The sequence below is a fragment of the Pinus tabuliformis genome, chromosome 3_1 (assembly GCF_031772625.1).
Source record: "Pinus tabuliformis cultivar Carrire ecotype Pingquan chromosome 3_1, CPIR1, whole genome shotgun sequence".
Classification (NCBI taxonomy): Eukaryota; Viridiplantae; Streptophyta; class Pinopsida; order Pinales; family Pinaceae; genus Pinus; species Pinus tabuliformis.
The window spans coordinates 214,224,551-214,233,033 of NC_142301.1; positions in this window are offsets into that span (position 1 = coordinate 214,224,551).

The window sequence follows — 8,483 nt, forward strand, 5'->3', positions numbered from 1 at the left end:
GAGTTTTGATGCTACGTCTGGTTTGGGCCAGACAGCTGTAAGAGGTAATTACAGATCTCATCCAAGAGATAGTGAGAAACGTTCCTGGGTACAAGAATCTCTCGGGGGGAGACTACTGCGAGAGTAGTCTCAATGTTGGGAGGCATTTTATTACTCAACAAGTCTGAGATACAGGACAAGTCTTGAAGAATAGTGTAAACTAGACAAATAAATTATCCTACAGATAAATTTAGAAGAATAAGGATGTATCTTATGAAAGTATTTCTATGTTTAAAGATATTATGAAGAAAGTACAAAAAAACTAAGTAGAAGTTAAATATATAGGAACCTTGTAATAGACTACAGAACATGATAAATAGTTTGAGAACTAGTAGACTAAACATATAAAGACATGTCTCTAATGACAGACAAGTAGAATATTTAATGTCAAATTCTGAATTAGATACAGAATAAAAGGAAGAGTCTCATACAAGTATATTAAAAAAATCCAATATCAGAACTATTAGGATAAAAAAGAACAAGTATTAACAATCTTTAATTATCTTGCTGGCATTAATGATGATTTTGCATAATGATGAAACCCATACCAAAATCAAGATCTTAGCATATCAAGCTTATGATAATTCTGAAATTAATCTGCATGTAACTGATAATATAACAATTTCAGAATAAAACAAGGAAAAGCCCGAACAATAGGAAACTCTATATATTAGTAGAATACCAAAACACAAGTAAGAACTCTAAGAATAATTCCAGTAGAAAGACGAATTACAAAATCATATATTTATCCCATATAGGTTAATATGGGAAGTACTCTAAGTCCCGAGAGCTACTGCTCAATAATCTAAACATATGAAACATTCCCAGTGTCGAGCTTCATAATCACCACAGATAGTTATCAAAATATATCGAGACATTTCATATTACCTATAGCCACAATGAGCAAACAAGATGAGAAATAACATATCAGTTTGAGAAAAACAAAGATTAATACTATATTAACTTATAGATTCCATAGAGGATTTGAAACTAACAATCATCATATCTAAAAGTCCGTGTATAGTAATTTCTGAAGCAGTCCATAGTCTGGCTATAGAGTTTGGCCAGAAAAGTTGGGCTGGTCTTGAAAAAAACTAGCCAGCTTCGGCCTTATCTCATCCACAAAGAAAACGAAAATACATACACTGTCTCGGTTGGGTGAACCCCATGAATTAAAAGAGTTAGAACCAGACCTTATGCTTAAAACTGTTACAAATATCTAAAACAGTGAAATCCATCCACAGTAAACTATGAACTAGATTGTTGGGACTCAGAAATGTCATATTTTCATCCACCTTTTTCTTCACTATTCCTTACATTTCATCATGCCATTAACCTTTTATCATATCATTTTCATAAATACATTTGGGTTTCACCTTCTTATTTTCCATTTTATTCATTTTTGTATTACAAGTGAATTTATGATTAAATATTAGAAAATATACATATTTTTATATATATATCTCAAGAATATGTGAGTTTTGTGATGTGTAGGAAATATGTGAAGAATTAATTCCAAGAGACTTCTCAAATATCTCCTCCACTATATTAAGGAGATAATTATTCAAGCCTATTCCTAAGGAGAAAATCATGGAGGATTTGGTTGGCATATCTTATCCATATCTCCTCCACCATATTAAGGAGATAATTATGCAAGCCTATTCCTAAGGAGAAAATCATGGAGGATTTGGTTAGCATATCTTATCCAAGATATGTTAGACTAAACAAAGCGCAGCTGAAATAAATATAAACATAGACATCACATACAAAAACTACACGAAACCATAACACAGAGATTTAGCGTGGTTCACCTAACCAATCTAAGCTATGTCCACCAGAACAGAGGCATCGGCAATCTTATTATTCAAAGGAGATTACAACAAATCTAATAATGCACACATACTTTGTGCTCTCCCCTATTTTCTCTACTTTCTCTACACTCTTAGAATCCTCTACGAGACTACATTTCTATATAGCTGGAGCATAAAACTGAATCATAAATTCCCTCACAACAAATATAGGATGGATTAACTCCCCCTCAAAAAATACTGGAGATAATATAGCAACTAATCCTATTGTTGTCACATACATGATATTTTTCCCAAATTTAATAAAACAGAAAATCTCAACAATCTCCACCTTGACAACAATTAGCCTGATTCCTTGTTCATTTATTATTTTTATCTTTTCTGCAAGCCAAGAGAAGCCAGACACTAATGCAACTTCTCTAACAAAACTGGTTTCGTGAACATGTCTGCACAGTTTTCCATCGTATGCACCTTTTCAAGAGAAACACCCCTTTCAGTGATAACTTGTCTTACAAAATGGTACTTGATTGGTATATGCTTTGATTTACTATGATAGGCTAGATTCTTAGCCAAGTGAATTGCACTTTGACTATCACAAAATAACTTGATGTTGTCCTGTAACCTCCCAAACTCACCAATCAAACCTTTCAACCAAACCACTTCTTTGCAAGCATGTGAAGCATCTATGTATTCTGCTTCAGTAGTGGATAAAGAAACAATATTTTGTAGCTTTGACATCCAGCTAATAGCTCCACCTGCAAGAGCAAAGACATACCCTGAAGTTGACCTTCTCTTATCCAAATCACCTACAAAATCAGAATCAACATATCCACAAACAAATTCACTATTTTTATTATAAGTGATACAATAATCACTTGTGCCTCTCAAATACCGAAGCACCCATTTCACTGCTGACCAGTGTTATTTACCTGGATCTACCATATACTTGATGACAACCCCAACTGCATGTGAAATATCTGGTCGAGTACAAACCATCGCATACATCAAACATCCTACTACATTGGCATACAGAATTCGAGACATATATTCCTTTTCTTCATCTGTATTAGGACATAAACTGGAAGAAAGCTTAAAATGGGAAGCTAAAGGGACTGCAACAGGATTCACATTGTTCATACCAAACCTCAAGAGTATTTTCTCAACATACTTCTATTGTGATAGCCACAGCTTACCATTGCTCCTGTCTCTAAAAATCTCCATGCCCAAAATTTGTCTTGTTGCTCCGAGATCTTTCATATCAAATGTCCTAGCCATCTGAGCCTTTAACCTGTTGATCTCCACTATGCTTTTGCTTGCTAAAAGCATATCGTCAACATATAACACTAAGATAATGAACATGCCATTACTTAATTGCTTAAAATAAACACAATGGTCATATTCACTTCTTATATATTTCTGACTCAACATGAAAGAATCAAACTTCTTGTACCATTGCCGAGGTGACTGCTTCAGGCCATACAATGACTTCTCGAGCCTGCAGACAAATTACTTATTGCGATGCTGAACAAACCCTTCCGGTTGTTCCATATAAATTTCCTCATCTAAGTCTCCATGTAAAAATGCAGTCTTAACATCTAGTTGCTGCAATTCTAAATCAAGCAAAGCGACTAATGCTAACACAATTCTAATTGAAACTATTTTAACAACTGGTGAAAAAATCTCATGAATGTCAATGCCTACTTTCTGAGAAAAACCTTTTGCGACTAGCCTCGCTTTGTACCTGTCCTCAGTATCATTCACACCCTGTTTCAACTTGAAAACCCATTTACATCCCACAGTTTTCCTGTCTTTCAGAAGTTCAACCAGATCCCATGTGTCATTCTTGTTTAATGCCATCATCTCGTCCTTCATAGCTTCTTTCCACTTGTCACTTTTCGAACCTTCTACAGCTTCCTGATAGCACATAGATTCATCGTCATTAGTGGTAAATGCAACTGAAGTAACATAATCATCATGCCTTTAAGGAGGGCGTTTGATTCTTGTAGACCTCCTTAAGGATGTTTCTGGTGCTTCCACAATTGGCTGACTACCATCTGTAGGAACTTCTTCATGATCAGCATCTGAGACCTATTCATGATCTACATCTAAACCCTGTTCATGATCTGATTTTGAAACCTGTTCATGACTAGTATCTGAACTATGGTCATCATGACTATCATTAGACGTGCTTTCAAACTGAATGTGCTGAAAATCAGATACATCATCCTGATTCAATCTATTATCTACATCTAACTGTACAAGAGAGGATTCATTAAACTTTACATCTCTGTTGATGATGATCTTGTGGGTAGTAGGATCCCACAATCTATATCCCTTTGTTCCATCACCATATCCAACAAAGATATACCTTTTTGACTTTGGATCTAATTTAGTTAGCTTATGTTTAGGCACTAGAGCATATGCATCACAACCAAACACTCTGAGTTTAGAATAATCACAAGGTGACTTTTCCATACCTCTTGAGGAATCTTGCAACCTATCGCCATGGATGGTGATCGATTTATCACATAACAAGCTGTAGCCACCGCTTCTGTCCACAATTCCTTCTGCAAACCGACGTTACTCAGCATACTCCTTACTCTCTCTAAAAGAGTGCTATTCATGCGTTCAGCAACTCCATTTTGCTGAGGAGTATAAACAGTGGTCTTATGTCTCTCGATCCCTGCATCCTTGCAATATTTTTCAAACTCCTTGGAGGTAAACTCACCACCATTGTCAGTTCTTAAACATTTTATAGTTCTACCAGTGATGTTTTCTACCAATGCTCTAAACTACTTGAAAATTGTAAAAACATCAGACTTCCTTTTCAACATTTAGACCCACACTTTCCTAGAAAAATCATCAATAAACGATACAAAATATGACGAGCCACCATATGAATTTGTAGGGGCTAGACCCCAAACATCTGAATGGATATAATCAAGTATTCCTTTACTAGTATGTTTGCCTATTTTAAACTTTTTCTTACTTTGTTTTCCAAATAGATAATGTTTACAGAAATCTAACTTTCCAGACTTTAGATTAGGAAGTAACTTGTGATCAGCCAAAATTCTTAACCCTCTTTCACTCATATGGCCCAACCTTTGATGCCATAAGCGAATGGAACTACTGTCATGTTCAGACACCGTAGACACATGATCTGACCCTCTTCTTCCTTCTAATTGAAATAGATTTCCTACCTTCTTAGCTTTCAGTACTAGTAAAATACCTTTGTAAATTTTCATTACTCCACCTTGAATTATAGTTTTATATCCATTTGTGTCAAGTGCTCCTAGTGAAATTAGATTTTTCCTTAAATCTGGTACATGTCTTACATTAGTTAACATTTTGGTTGTCCCATCAAACATTTGCAGTTGTATACTCACTATTCCCACAATATTACATGTGACATCATTACCCATGTACCCGACTCCATCATTAATTGATCTATAAGTCTTAAACCATTCTCTATGAATACACATGTGGTTTGATGCACCAAAATATAACAACCAATGTTGATCATGATTTGAAAAATTAATTGATAACACTTCATCACTCATACCTGAACCAGATGCCGAACCTGTATCTATCGTGTTTGCTTCTTGCTTTGCTGTCGAAGAGTCTTCTTTGGATGCTTGCTGTCTCTTCCAACATTCCTTCTTCAAATGTCCCAATTTGTCACAAAACCAGCACTTTACCTTACTCTTCTTCCCTTTCCATTTTGATCGTGAGTCATTGTGCTTACCAGAGTGTCTTTCTCTCTAACGACCTCTAGCCATAATTGCTTCTGATGTAGAGGTGTCGGAATTTGACCTCTTCCTTGTCTCTTCGGACAACAAAGCTCCAATAATATCATCAAATTCAAAGGTTTTTGATATACTTAGACTAATAGAAGTAACAAAATGATCCAATGACTCGAGCAACGAGCACAATAAAGTTATAACTTTATCTTCTGATTCAAATTTTACTTCTATACTTTCTAATTGCACCATGAGAGATTTAAAGACATTCAAATGATCAGTTATAGCTATACCTTCCTTCATACGCAGACTGTACAATTGTCGCTTCAGAAGAATCCTATTGGTCAAGGATTTTGTCATGTACAACTTTTCCAACTTTGTCCACAAACCGGCAGCAGTTTTCTCTGACACGATGTTAAGCAAAACATCATCCGCCAAACACAGTCAAATACCGCTCAGAGCTCTTCCATCCAATTCATTCCATTCATCATATGTCATGGGGTAAGGCTGTTTGGATCTTCCCAACAGCGCCTTCGCCATGCCTTGTTGCACAAGAAGATCATGCATCTTCACTTTCCAGATCTCGAAGTTATTTTTGCCATTGAACTTCTCGATCTCAAAACGAGTGCTTTGAGTTTTTGCCATGTTGAATAAAAAAATCTCCAATTCTAAGTAAAAAATGCCTCTATCGTACCGTGTAAATGCAATTTGAAAAGAAAAACAAAAATTGCAGGTTTACTAGAGGGAAAAACTGTCGAGCACTCCTTGACAGCGAAAAAACCGCACCTAAAACACAATCCACTGCCTGGCGCTCCTCTGACAGCAGATCAACCCTGCCAGGACAAAATCTGTGTAAGTGTCGCAAAATTGGCGCGCTTATTCCCGAAGATTCCATGCCAATCTGAATATTGGATCTGTGGCGCGATTATCAGACTCGGATTCATGCCAATTGGCGCGTCTGTTCCAAAATAAAATGCGCCAACCCATTCACTGCCAGAAATTGGCGCGACCATCTCTGCTAAAACCACGCCAATCGCCGAAACTCCACCTTTAGCCGATTTGTCACACACACCAGTTCCACAACCAGAGACTTGTAGGTTATGGGCCCTCCATGCTCCGCTGTGCCGCTCTGATACCACTTATTAGACTAAACAAAGTGCAGCTGAAATAAATATAAACATACACAGCACATACAAAAACCACACAAAACCATAACACAGAGATTTAATGTGGTTCACCCAACCAATCTGGGCTACGTCCACCAGAACAGAGGCATCGGCAATCTTATTATTCAAAGGAGATTACAACAAATCTAATAATTCACACATACTCTCAGCTCTCGCCTATTTTCTCTACTTTCTCTACACACTCTTACAATCCTCAATGGATTACATTTCTATATAGCTAGAGCATAAAACTGAATCATAAATTCCCTCACAACAAATATAGGATGCATTAACTCCTCCTCAAAAAATACTGGAGCTAATATAGCAACTAATCCTATTGTTGTCACATACATGAGATTTTTCCCAAACTTAATAAAATAGAAAATCTCAACAACATATATGAGAGATTTGTGGAGGATTCAAAGGGATCATATTTTGTAATAATGGGAAAGTAGTTGAAAATGATTGAGAGATTTGTGGAGGATTCAAAGGGATCATATCTTGTAATAATGAGAAATTAGTTGAGATTGCTTGAGAGAATATTGGATATGTAATTATGAGATGGTTATCTTCCTCATGTATATAAGAGAGTGCTCTCTCTTCATTTTGATAATAATGAATAATGGAAAGAGTTTTTCATCTTTTATTGTTATGTTTTCATGATTTGTAATTTGATTCTTGTAATATAATTTGAGATAGCTTTATTGTTGTGAGCTCACATATGTTGTTTGTCATTCAATTCTTCACATGTTGTAATTGTTTTTCCCTTATGCAATTTCCTGCTTTCCTAGTTAGTGTTTCAATGCCTTCATAGATTAATTTGATTTCAGTAATTTAGATTAAATTAGTTCCACTTCGGTCCTGCATAAATAAGGCATGTTCCTCGTAATTCTACGAACCTCGGATTGACAAATTAAATAGTTGGGCAAGTACTACAATAAAATTAAACGATAATATTTTCACCCAACATAGATCAAATACCCAGATAAGGGATTGAGCTTCTAGCTTGAAGTTCAGCAAGATGGTTAAGAGCTCCATCCACCCTTTTCCTCGGAGCCCGCTCCACCTGCAAACCAATACCTTCCAACTAGGAGGGAACATAGGTTATGCTTGATTTACATAAAACCATAAGCATGCAAACAACTGAAGTAGTAAGGAAGTTAGAGACCTTTACCTTTGAAGGGCTTGCAACACTATTGTTTTCAGTGAACCAGAAGTCACCTGATAACTGGAGAGATAGGAGTATAGATCACCATGACAGGGAAGGGGAGCCTCAGCATCCAACGCTTATAAAACTTGACCAAGGAACATCGACGTGGGCACACCAAAACCCTTTGGCAGAGCAGAATGATAAACATTATTGGAGGAGAGAAACAATCACCCCAAACTACCAAGCCTTTGGAAGCAGTGGGAAGCCAGAAGCATAAAAAGCTTAGAATGATATCAACCATTGGATCAAGCCCAAGGTCAAATGACTGTGGATAGGGTCTGAAATCCGCGAACTGCATAAGCGCTCCACACCATTGAAGAACACTATAGGCCAGACCTTGCCCTAAGGCCGTCAAAATAACCAGAGTAGATTCAGTGATTAATGAGGCCAGATGGCAGCAAGTGATGTATCTAGTATCAAGTTAAAGTTTAAATGAAATGACTTGTAAACCCTCAACCTTGGTTGATAGGATGGGGTGACACCAAATATATTTATAACAACTATAAATTTGTGGTATAAA